This window comes from Cotesia typhae, unplaced genomic scaffold, assembly GCF_013202065.1.
Source record: "Cotesia typhae breed Kobodo isofemale line unplaced genomic scaffold, CoteBio_Ctyphae contig_48, whole genome shotgun sequence".
Lineage (NCBI taxonomy): Eukaryota > Metazoa > Arthropoda > Insecta > Hymenoptera > Braconidae > Cotesia > Cotesia typhae.
In genome coordinates, this window is record NW_027423756.1 from 10,046,558 (window position 1) to 10,060,773 (window position 14,216).

Consider the following 14,216-nt stretch of genomic DNA (forward strand, 5'->3'; position numbering starts at 1 on the left):
AATAAAATAGGAAAGAGAATTTCAAGTGAAATTTTTTTATGAAAGTTTTAGTTAATCTGAACTCTAAACTTGAAAATAATTAGCTCGCACTTGTTTTTGAAGTCATAGTCAAAATTGTATTAATTTTATGTAAAAAGATTAGCTTTCAAGAGTCTACTTGATTCGTTCTTAAAATAATTGATTAAAGCTTGTCGATAAAACTCGAGATTACTATTTTTTTTTTAAGAAAATTAATGAAAGAATTCAAATCAATCTTGGTTTGATTGAAATTTTTCTCGAAGTAAAAAATGAATACTAAAAAAGTAATAATATTACAAAACAATTTAAAAATAAATAAATTTTGATTTAATTTTAGGGAGAAATTTTCTATAGAAGAACATATATATACGATATATCGTATACACATATATATATATATATATATATATATATATATATATATATATATATATATATATATATATATATACATATATCGAACATATATATACGAATATATATATACGATTCTGAAGAACATTTGGATAGTCCCATAATAAAATTGAGATGAAATGTATGTGGCATCAAACTATTCGTAACGTGATTGGTCGAATATATCATGAGCATGAAAATATATGCAAACGCTATAGTAAGGCGCGCGCTTGCGCGCGCAAATTTGAATTCTAGTTGGGTCAAAAGTAAGGCAATTATTAAGCAATAAAATGGAGCAGCTTAAGTGAAACTAAAAAGTAGTAAATGTAAAGGTCATTGCAAAGCACTCGAGGTTAGATTGAGGTAGTACATACGTCAACTGTTAACGTTAACGGGGTGGTAGAGGGTTGCAAAGGAAGAAGAAGAATAAGATGAACAAGAGGAAAATAAGAGGAGAAGTAAAAGTAGACTAAGGGAAGAAAAGGCTGAGAAGTAGAACAAGAGCAAGAAGAAGTAAGCAAGCTTCAGGGAGACAAATGACGGTGAGGCCACGCCCACGATCCGCGGGGGCGTTGTTAAACGTACTTATATGTGGAGGATTGAGCATGTGTGATATTGGGGCTTGTGGATATAGGAGTATATGCGTGTGGTGTGATTGAGGTAGGAGAAGTACGTGAGAGGGGAATCGTTGATTTTTTAACGGAGAACGAACCCTAGCCCGACGTGCTCACGTATCCTATCCGTGTGCGAATTATATGTGTGTTCATGTGTTCATTTTGGACATGTCTTCATTTCTGTGTGTGGAAGAGAATGAGAGAAAGCTGAGAGAAGTAAATGTGGGAACGTGCTGAAATGTTCAGTTAACATTGGATTGATGTAGATAGTATACAGTATCAACTAGAGTATATATAGCTATTGTAATTTGATAATTGGAGGATTATGGATTACCTGTATATTGGCTTCATGGTCGTTGATTATTATTGGCTCTTTTGATTCATCCGATCTCTCATATATGTCATTATGTATGCTCGTATCAATTGTTTATCAATAGATTCATGTGTTACTGATTAATTGTATGATATTATAATTTTATCAATAAATATAATACAATTCAGATTCAATTTGTAAAATAAATTATCATGAACGTTGAAATAAAATTTTTTGATTTCTGTTTGGTTCGTTTAAATTCTTATAAACTATCATTTATGTAATTATTATTTTTTTTTGACAGATTTTTCATAACTCCTCGATCCTTGACGACGGGTTAATTATTTTGACAATCACTAATTTATTGATTATAAAATAATTTACATAAAGTGATAATAAATGTACTTACCAAAGATGGCGAGGTTAAGTTATAATTTTTTGTCGATATATTTATATTTAAAAAAATATATATCAATGATTTAAATATTAAAAATAAAAATACACAGGTTATTATTATTAATTTTACTTTTATTGCTAATCTAAATACACAATCATTTTTATTATGAAAATTCAGTTGGTTTTATTTGTAATAATTGCTCAATTTTTGACATAATTATGATACTACCACTAATGTATTTACAATCATTTACAATAATCAATCAATTTTTTTTTAACATAAACATAAATGTACAAAATACAAAAAATTTTTAGTTATATACATTAATAAGACGTCTATTAATAATAAAAAATTCTACAGCTAGAAATTAAAAAAAAAAAATTATTTTAGAGAGTAACGATGGTGGTGGTGATAATGATGACGCTGATGGTGACGGTAACGGCGACGAGGATGACGACATTGATGCTGCTGGTGGAGTTGACGATGCAGGCGATAATGATGGTAATGATGATGCCGTTAATGGAGATGAAGATGCTGATGGTGGCAATGGCGATGACGATGAAGACGATGGTTGTGGTGATGATGATGTGGCTGTTCTCTTAGCTCAGCATATACCATGTACTTCCCCGTAGCGGTAAGCATAGCTCCGGGGACTTCAGGGCCCTCAACTTCTTTCAGCATCGTCTGCGGGATGCCTCTGGCTTTTTTTATACAAGCCGGTTTCCTATTTATTGTGAAAGTGCATTGATAAACCCAATGCCCCGGCTTATGGCATCGCCGACAAACATACGAAGCTGGCACATGTCCACTCTGTTTATATGGCACTTTTAACCATTTTGATGGAGAATAGTCAGCTGTGGACAACTCCATCATCTTCACAATCTTGTCGACATCAGATCCTTCCATCTTAGTCAAATCCACTTTCTTACGGGAGGCGGCATCTGGTTTTAACTTCGCCAACTTCTCCTGGAGTTCAACTTCCTGGCGCTTCCACATAAGCTTTCTTTTTCTCTCTTGCAGCTGATCCTCCGGGATCAATCGTCGTTGCAATAAAATCCTCGTATTGCGACGCACAACATCCTCATCCTCATACTCGTTCTTTGTTTCCGGGTTCACCGCTACCAGGTCCCACTCCCGGTCTTCAGACGTACGCATTTGTCGAATGACGTCCTTCTTTACATCACTTATCGAGATTGAAATCTCATCAAAGTAGACAAAATATAACTTCTGGAAATTCAAGAATTTCCAGATCACAGAAATTTTGTTTATTTATTTATTTTTTTTTTCTTCAAATTAATAAATTAAAAAAAAAAACAGAAAAGAACTTCACGATATATAAAGTACACTAAAAAGTATGCACTGTTGTAGAAAAATAAATTTTTCAACTATTGCACTGTTAGGACAGTTATAGATAGTATTTTTACAAAACACACGTCTGTTCAGAGCGAGGGATTGCAAAAAGTGATTCTAGATTTGGATGCAATGAATTGTACCAAAAAGTATACATACTAATTGCATCCCTTCTTCTAATTGTAAGGCCCAATCAACGTTGACCATGTGCTTTTTCCAATCCTATTCTAAGGGCCTAATGAACCTTTACCTGAAAATGTCATCCTCTCAATGCTAATGACTTATGAGGGTAAAGAGATTTAAGTACTATTATAGGTAGCCGGGTAATTAAAAATCAACAGACAGTTCTTTAAATTGAAAGACATTATGAAGAAAATTAAAAGTGCTCATTATCCGAGTATTTTTAATTTTTCTTACAATACTTCAAACTATTACTTACGAGAATTTCTTAGTCTAAAATTTTATCTTAAATCTATTTGTTTTTTTTATCAGTCTATAAAAAAATCATACATTTCTTCAATCACGAAAATATTATGTAAATAGTGTTAAATTAATTAAAACAAAATTCAATAATTTAATTATTTAGACACTATTTAATCTTATTCGTAATATTATCAATAATCAAGTTATTTCTTGGGACAAGTAAACGTATCGGCAAAATGTAGTATCATAAAGAGTATGTGTGTCTATCATTATCTACTACAGAAGGTAGTGAATGTGGATACATATGTAGAGATAGATAGATATAACCTAAGATCAATTGACGCCGACATGCTCGATTGTGTTTTATTAACGATAGAGACAAGTATGGCGCAAACAGTATGTATTTTTTTCCTGTAAAACCGCTTTTTTTAGATTCCTATCGAACACTAGCGGAGATAACGTTTTCTTTGTGTCTGTCTATACGATAAAATAGGACAAAGAACTCGAGTGCGGATCTCATCAGCCGCTTTTTATTTTTAGTTAGTGTTAGTATTGTTTTATTTATATTTATTTATTTATTGATCAATCGACAGAAATAACGAGCCAATTACTGGATCTGACACATCATTTAATGTTGTTTATCAAGCTCGTATATTATTTCTCATTTTTGCTGCACTTTTTTCCTATATATATGTACACAATAAAAATCGGATAGATGTAATAACATTTGATATTAATAAAAATTATTTTAAGCATTTGAAAAACTTGATTAAAAATCAAATACCTTGACTATTATATGCTTACGAGTTTTTATTATCTCTTTTGAATTTCAGACAAGGCAAGTCGTAATTTCGTGAATCTAACACGCTAAAAATTCCAATGATATCCAAGACTTTACGATCGGACATGATACTAAAATGTAATACGTGTGAATATAAAATTGCTCTATATTCCATTTATTATAGATGACAATATAACACATAATACATTTTATTTTCTTCAACATACATGCGATATATGTACTTAATAATAATAAATATATTTATTCAACAGTCACAGCTAAAATAAACTCTTTATTACAAAGACCAGAGATGAAGTTTTTACATTCAAGGGATATATTTTGTATTTATAAGACGTGTTATCTATTTCTAAAAAGAATTATTGTAAATTACTTAAAATTTCAATAAATAATTAAAAAAATATAACAATAAAATTTCACAATAGATATGAAAAAATTAAATTAGCCAAATTTTTAAGAAAAAAAAAATAATTTATAAAAATTTGATCTTGATTTTTGCACTGTTAGATTCGTCTGATTTTTCACGATTTTTTAAGATTTAAAAATTTCCAGTGGCAATTACTGCCCATAAATTGGCGTAGTGGTGGGCGTAAACTAAAATTGTAGTTGAAATTTGAATAAAAAGGGCCATAAACTGTAGCAACATTGCAACGATGTTGAGTAAAGAATTTAAGAAAAAAATCTTGTAAAAGTTAGAGCTGGTGTCTCTGTTTTTCTCCAGTATTTCATACCCCTGAAACATTTCTTTTTTCTCATATTAGTTAAAGAATACGGAGTATTATATACAGAGTAACATCTTACACTGACGTCGGTTGATTTTTTCCAACCCTCATCTTCTTTTTCTTCTACTCTATACACAGGCAAGCCGCTAGGTCGTTACGACGCTCCGTCTTTACAAATTTTATATCATTTTTATGAGGCATAAAGTCGTCGAGAAGCCGACACTGCACGAGAAGAAAAAAGGAGCGAAGCAACACAACGAGCTCGAATCTGGAATATGAGGGCCGCTGGGAGTGGAGGGTGGATGATGAAAAAATGAGAGCTGAAGGCTGAGGGAAGAAGACTTCAGAGAGAGAGAGAAAAAGTTGGCAGACAAAGAGACCCAGTATATAGGACTTGTTCTGCGCTCCAAAGTCACGTGCTGGGCGGAGCGGATTTTCATCCCTTCAGTGTTACCTTCCAAGGGTATGGAATGTATACACATACATACAATCTATATTCTGTACTCTATAAGAGGGTGGAAAAACTAAACAGTAGTGGGGTGAAGTGTAAAAACACTAACTTTTATACACACAATATGTGGATTGTATTTCAAAGGATCCTCGATATCAATGTATATAATTCTGTGTATCTAACACTGAGACTGTTTTTGTTTGATTAAATACTTCGTTCTCAATCTTTTATTTACAGACATTTGTATGCGTGAGGCTTACTGTTTGATACAGAATTGAATTTTTCATGATTGGAGAAAAATGTTATCTGGTAATTGTATTGTTTGGAATTTTCGTTAAATTTGATCCACAAAAAACAACAAAGATGTTGACTGCTAAGAAAAATATTCAAGGTTAATTTTTTATCAGTTTGAAAACAATAATAAAGATTAAATTCTAAATCAATTAAACACTCTTAATTATTCTTTACCCACAATCTTGGAGATACATAAGCTGACAATAAGCTTCATGTTGGTCTCTCAACTGCGTAATATTTTGTTGTATTGTAAAAACTTAGAAGAAGTTAACTTATTTTTATTATTGAGGGGTTTTAGTAGTCGATCGAAAAATTTCAAACGACTGGTAGATTTTTCATAATATTAAGGTACCCACTTCTGATAAAAAAATTGAGTTGATGGAAGATAAAAAAATCTTTAACCAAAAATATCATTTTTAAGAATTTGATCATTTTTATGATATTCTTGGTTCAAAATTTTTATCTTGAATTAAGTCAATTTGTTCATCAGTACAATAATTGTTTTTTATAGTAAGTGGTATCAAAATATAATTAAACCAAAAGTTTTTTGGATTAAAGCTAGACAACATATTATACAATTACTTATTTCTTTAGCGTTTAATATTGATAAGCTCTCTGTTTGAATGTCATCAGATTACTTTCAAGTGTTTGTTGTCGTAATAATTTTAGACATAATGCATGTAATACATATTTTGTATCGATACTTAAGCTTAGAGGAGTCTGAGAAAACAGCTACTCGAATTTATTCGCAGTATAACCTGTAATCCTGTTTAAGATGGAAAAGTGGGTGAAAACTTAGCGTGTTCCTCAGTAGACTTGTGGCGATGGAGATGGCTTAGCAGTATTAAACTTAACGATGTTAACGAGTCTTTGATTCTTTGAGATTTATTTGTATTACTTTAACACGCTTCACGTCTAAATACTTCAATATTTATATAAAAGTTAATCTCGCAACATCAACCGCAATAAAAAAAATAAATTTACACACACACAAGTATTATTTTTTATCTCGATACATTTTAAATTCAAAATATTTTTAGATTTTGATAAATGAACCCCTGAAACTATTCCCGTTACGTGTCTTGCTCGGTCTCAGCCGCCTTGATTCCACTCCATCAATTTTCAATCACGAAGATTAACTTTTTCCTATTCCGCGACTCCTCTTCAGGTAGTATTACATCTCGTGACAGTGTGCGTCTGCCAAAAACAGGGGTAGACTTTTTTTTTTATCCCAAGAAAAAATATATCCTACAATCATATTTTTTACTCGCACGCGCTCTAAATTATCGTTTTTCTTCTTGCGAAAAACAACTCACGTTTGAAAAAAAATTTTTCTTACTTTATTTTTATTTTTTGCTTTGAAAAATAAATGTTATTAATATACACAATGTTTTGCCTTTTTTTTTTTTTTTAAGAATTATGTTCGCTCCACGTGTTTTAATTTTTTTTAACACAAGAGATAAATTTTAGACAGAATAATTTTATTAAACTGTTTTTTCGCATAAAAATTATCACTGTGATTCCAAATGATATTAATCATCGTTATTACTTGTTCGTGGCTAAAAATCGCCCGATAATATTAATAGAATATTTAACAAAATTAATAAATCCGATAAAAATGAAAAATAATCGAAAGTTGTTGACAAAATTAGCAGATAACTCCTATCCGCAGTACAGTAGCTATATCCGTGTGTTATAATTTCGTGTGAGTATTATGTGTTTAGGTGTGTGTTAGTGACGTCACCGCCAATGGAGTCGCGGCTTCGGGGCGGCGCCTTTGACTCAGCCAACATGGCAGCTCGCGACGCCGCCGTCCACCCCGCGGAGCTCGATCACTTACTACTTATATTATATTATTTTCTTTGCTGGACTGCTCCTACCTCATATAAACAACATTCGTTGCATTTTTACATTTCTCTTGTTGCATATCGCAACCAGTTCTTTAACTCAACATATATTTTCACTTATGATTTGTGGTGTATGCATTTTTTTACCATTAATCTTTTGCTTACTTTCGTAGCAGAATTTTCTACAGCACACAAAATAAAATGCAATGTTTATTTTCTTAAGTGTCTCTTACTTTGAAAAGATGAATTTTAGATAAAAATGTTTTGAATAATTTTTAAGGAGTAAAAAAAATTTTCTTGACTGCAGGAAATGTTTATCAAGACAGTTATTTTATAAATCAAATACTTCGACTTTAAGAAAAACTGTACTTGAGTCAAAACTGTTTTGATATTCTTAATTAATTTTCTTGACTCAACGAATTTTTTTTTGTAAAGTTTGCATGTATAAATAAATTTTGTATGACAATAAATTTGTTCGAGTTGGTAAATAGGCCCAGCATAACTTATTAGGTCGGGCTTAGTACGATATTGCAAATTATTTTCCCACCGTCGTTCTAAGCTTACAATTTTGGGATTTCCTCAGAGTAGTAACTAACTCTCTTATCGATTTAAGATTTTGCATTTTTATTTTTGTAATATACTCAAAGTCTTTATTTTTATCTTATTATTAAATTCAATTTATAAGGAGGAAAATTCAAAATTCATAGAAAATTAAATATTAAAATTGAAAATTTGTCAATAAATTTACAAACTCCAGAGATTTACATTTTAATAAAAAAACATTTGTTTTTTTTTTTTTTTTTAATTCAATACAAAAATTATTAACACTAATTTATTTCTTCTATATTATCTTCAAAAGAAAATAAAAATAGTTTTCTGAATACTAAATAAATTTCACACAAATCAGTACCATAAAAAATTGACTCCAGCACGTGTTTGACTTTACCCAAATCATTAATAAGCTTTCTTTATGATATTGTAGGCTCTTGACATTAAAATGTAATCTAATGGAGGATTATTGAAAGTAAAATTAGTAAAAAAGATTTAGTTGGAATGAATCACCGGAAAAATCATGAAACAACTGTGGAACACAACTCAAGTCTTGAAAAAATACAAATGACAGCACCGGTGTCTTTAATAAATTCCAGAGACATAGGAATATACTTTACAACTCAGGTATGAAACAATTTTTTCGTTACTGTTTATGATTTTTAATTAACAGAAAAAATACTCATAATTAAAATGTACAAAATAAAAAGTTAAAAATTTGATAAAAATAATAAAATTATTCAGCACATGACACCTGATTAATCATCATGAATTTAAAATTTTAAAGAAGCAGAAGAAAGTTCGTCTACATTGAGGACAGTTGAGGTCTATGGCAGACTGCCCCCGGGCAGAAGCAACGAGCCAACGAAGATAAGTGAGTTTTACAAAGACAAAGTAAGCGAAGACGATGAAGATTGTATGAAGGTGTGAAATGAGCCACGTGCTCGGCACCGTAATATATCACAGCCCCTTCTCACTCTGTGGGCTCTTTTACAAAAGACTGCGACCGCCGCATATCAGAAACTGTTCTATGCAAAGAATTACGGGGTGGAGAGCACTCATATACATATATAACAGGGGATAGTCTATGAATATTCTCGCGCCTGCCATAGCAATAGAATGATGAACGACGACCTCGCCTCTCTACCCACTATTATACCCTCCACGGTATACCTCATGTCAGATAACTTCAGCTTCATTGCTGAAATAATATTTCCCCATTTACTATGCCACCTCTTACTCTGTACACGAATAATATATTTTTGTACTTTGACACGCCTCAATTCATCGTTTAACCATGCGAAACTTAACATCGGTTTCTTAAACTATTACGGAGTCGTTATCATCATCCTTGTCATAAACTTACTTTCCTTTATATATTACATTTTATGTATACTTATACATCCTATCATGATACAGTAATTCATCATAATTAAGCTTATACGAATAAGTTTATTCATGGAGCTTTTTCAATTCAACTTTATTTCATCATAATTTACTGATATTTTGTTATCATTATTTTTATTGATAAAAGAAAAATATATTATTTGAACTATTCAGTTTAATTTCAATCAAAGTGCATTGTATCTGTAATAGTAATTTGAAAAAAATTCAAACGACGATTTAATAAAAAAAAACTTGAAATTAAAAACAATATTTTTTTGGGGATGTGAAATTCTAATAAAAATGTATTGAATTAAAAATTAAATTTTGTTTTTAATTTACTATGATAGTAATTATTATTGACTTCTTAACCCCAATTTTTCCATGTTGATTTACCTTGTAACAAAAGATAATTTGAAATAAAATAAAACATAAAATGATTAAACAAATGTAATCTATATTACCCAAGTTATCTAAACAATCTTGATATCTCTGGAAAATTCACAAATTTAACTGCGCTGTAAAATATATATATATATATTTTTTTTTTTTTAAATAATAAATTTTCTCATTTATTATCACTACTATTATTATTACACAAATAGTAAATGCGATTAAGTAAAGTTTGTCTAAAAAATCCAAAGTTTGCTGAAGACTTTTAGCAAAAGCAATTATATTACCGCAATAATGCGTTCAAATAAGTGAATAAACAAATGTAATGAGAATAAGTTTGTAAAGAAATGCAGGTAATATGATATAAGTTTAAGTTTATGATAACTAATAGGAGTGATGGGTAATAAAATGTTATCTTTTCAAAGAAAAAATTCTTACGGACGTGAATAAACGACACTTAATAAATACAACACAGAGTAAATTAAAAAGCTATGTAGCGTTTTATCAAATTTTTTTTTTCAATATATAAACTAACTATTAATAGTCCGTTGTACCTATTTCTACCAGATTTTTAGATAAATGCATGACAATTTAATTGCAAGTTTTAATTGTCATAACCGATAATCGAGAATAGAACCAACCCCCGTTTCCGTCGCCATTCAAGACAGACATTGCAGTTTTATAGTCATATTATTTCAGTTACCCTCTCTCAAACTTCCATACTCTCGAAAAAATATATAACAATTATATATCTATACACGGTACCCTAAATTTGTGCCTCACGGAGCACATAATCTTTGATAACGAACGACTGGGACATAAAAAAAAGTGAGAGCGAAGAGCTAGCGAATAGTGTGTAGTGTGCCACTCAGATATAATATGTGAGTCTAGTCTGAGCTTCGGTATCAGAGTACTCCATTGGTATACGTTATTATTCGATTCACGTGTCTACTATACACCATCATTCTTTTGTCATAATTGTTGTATATGTGCTACACAACTCTCTATGATATTATATTATATGATAGAGGATATTCCCAGCCGAAAAATCTCATGCCTGTACGAGCAAGCAGTTGAGCATGAGATATTTACGTCACTGATCTGAAAATGATTCTATCTATACTGTCAATCAATTGTCATAATATTTTATTTATTTGTAATCCATTTTTTCAAAATTGGAAAATTTATCGCTTTTTATAATTTTTTTTATTATAAAAAAACTAAATTTGATCATTAAATATGAACTAACTTCTTGGTGAATTTTTTTCGGTTTAATTATAAAAAAGCGTCGTGTTAAAATAGAGCTTTATCTAAAAAGCTCCGAGCTTAACGAGCGAATAGTCTTTGAGCAGTCACTGAAAGTGGTTTTCATTATCATCCTCAAACGCTACCAAAATCAGAAGCTACCCTTCAGACAGTAGCTTTTCTGGCTTATGTTTTAATTTTTTCCACACAATACCCGCCATCAGCACCACCAGTCGGCTGACTGACACTCGAGTGTTTGTGCAGCTTTTGTAGATTGAATTTAAAGTAAACTTCCGGATGTTAACTTGGAATTAAATTATACATTAAATAATAATATGTTTTTTAGAAAGCTTAAATTGAGATCATTTTTTATTTGATTATCATTATTAAAATATTGAAAGGTTAAAAAATTAATAAAAATTCCACTAAATTTTTTTTAGTAAACGATAATCTCAGAGGATAAAAAAGTTATTTAAAAATAATGATTTATAAGATAAAATATTACCAAGAAATGTTTAGAATTTAATAATTTTGAGATAACCACGGTGAGCGCGAATAAAATACAAGTATTAGAGGTTTTTTTATGAAAGATAGTTAAAATAATCTTACAAGCGACTTTTAGTAATAAATTATTGAGTTGACATTTATATTTTTCGAGAGTTTGTTAAAAAATAATGAGTTTGTTGGTGTATACAGTTAGGTGTAAAAATAAAAATAGAAAAATAGGATGGGATTATGATCTTTAAGAAATATTGACGGGATTACGTTTTTTCAGTGAATATGTATAAATGTAGAGTTAAGATACTGGGGTGTTATTTTAAGTAATCTCAAAATTGGAATGGGAATGGGAATGAGAATACTTGTTTAGTTATTTTATATATATATATACATCGCTACGGATGTTCCAGGTTAACTTGAGCCCAGGAAATAGTAGGACAGATTTACTAGTGAAGTGTGTATATAAGTGTAAGTGTGTGTGTATCGAAGGCCCTCAAGGTAATCCCTTGTTCTCATTGAAGGGCTGGATTTTGATCCTTCGAACTTCTGTTACGGCACGCTTTCAAACATTTCACGTCACGATCATATATTTACTTTATTATTTTGTTTTTTTAGTCTAGTGTTTGCTCTAATTAGATGTTATTATTTTTAATCTTTCGCGTGGGCTATGATGCAGTAAAAAAAATTTTTTTTCATGTTCACGAATGAAATTGTTAAATAAATAAAAGTAAGTCCTGCAGAAAATGACCAAATATGAATGTCGTATACGGAAGACAGCATAATAAAAAGAAGAAAAAGAAAAAAGAGTGAATCTACCCCAAGAGACTGACGGCGTGCTGCTCGGCGCTGATAAATATAACGTAACAAGTTCAGTAGAATAGCAACTTCATCCCGAAAGGATCAACGCGTCTTTCCAACTACTCGGTTCTATTTTCCTCTCTTCTTTTTTCTCGTACGTCTTTTCTCTTCCGTCTCTTTATACAGACTGCACACTACTGCTACCGCTACTATTTATACTCTTCTCTGTCTCTATGTCTCTCTTCATTTATTTGTTTTGACTGTTATTTTTTATTTTTATCCTACCCGTGTGTCCTTTACTGATTTTTTCGATGCAATCCAACGAGTGTATGGTATCGTAATGCAGACTATACCTTTTTCTACAGTAGCAAAATATGCGGAAAAAAGTTGAGGATAACCAGGGTATTGAAACACGCAACGCAACCAATCACAAGCTCCCTTACACACCCAAAGCCGTTTCTATTTATTTTCGGAATATAGACAGCTATCTTTGTAAAGCCCTCAAAACAGAAGTGAATCTACTCAATCGTATTTCTTATTTATATTTATATTTTTTTGTGTCACTATTCTACTATATAAATAATAAAAATTTATGAAAAGATTAGAAAAAAAAAAAAACGAAAACAAAAATATAATTTAATTAATTTAATTTTTTTTTAAGGCAAATTACTGATCATTGATAGTCTGTTTAATTTCAATAATTTATTTATTTTATTTTTACTAATTTTTTTTTCAAGTGAAAATTTTTTTAAAAAATGAACTAAATTAAAATTCCAATAAAAAATGTAAATAAATAAATTTGAAAAGTAATTACAAAATAGTTTTGGTATTAACACCACTTTTAATTGGAGTAAACACAGTAACAATAATCTCAAAGCTTAGGATTTAAAAAAAAAAAGGTTTGAACCGAGAAAAAAAAATTAACGACTCGCTATTATCCCACACAAGATCCAATTGGCTTATTTTATTTAATCGGCTCCTAGCACAGAGGCAGTGAGAAAGAAAGAAAACAAAGTATAAGTGTAAGTAGAAGTATCCTCTCTCTTAAATGACTAAAAAGTAAAAAATAAAATTATCTCGCAGTATAAATTTTATTATTAAGGGCAAAGTTGGTGTAGAGTGAAGTACAGAGTTGAGTGAAAGTGAAAAAGCTCGGACGATTTTATAAAGGTTTTGTGTCGAGGTATAGGTGTGTAGATGATGGTTTTCTGGGCGCCGATGCTTGCGGCGAAAGTATCATCAAGATAGGGTAGTAAAAAGTAAATTAAATGAGAATTAAATACAAATAAAACCGTTCGGCCAAGTAATTGGCTAGCTCACTTCTTACTTTACCCTCGCGTCGTTTTTCTCGGTCGATCCAAGCGAATAAGAACCCACCACCGCCTCCAACATCGGCAACCAACTACCACCACTTTCAGACCGACAAACACTTGCTCACTCTCCCGTAAAAAAAATATCAATCCCTCTCTTTTCTTAGATCTATATACCTATTTACCCCCTGGAAAATACGATCAGTCTTGTCATCCAATGCTCAAACACTTGTGTAAATTTCATCTGAAAATATTCTATTTGTTCAATTATTTTTGTATGTACTTACTTTCTGAATTTTCATAAATATGTAGTTTCTAAAATAGTGAAATTTTTAATAAAATTTACCCTCAACTTTATAAAATCCAGAGAAAAAATTTTGTGATATGTGAAGACCTGATATGTTCATACATAATTTTGG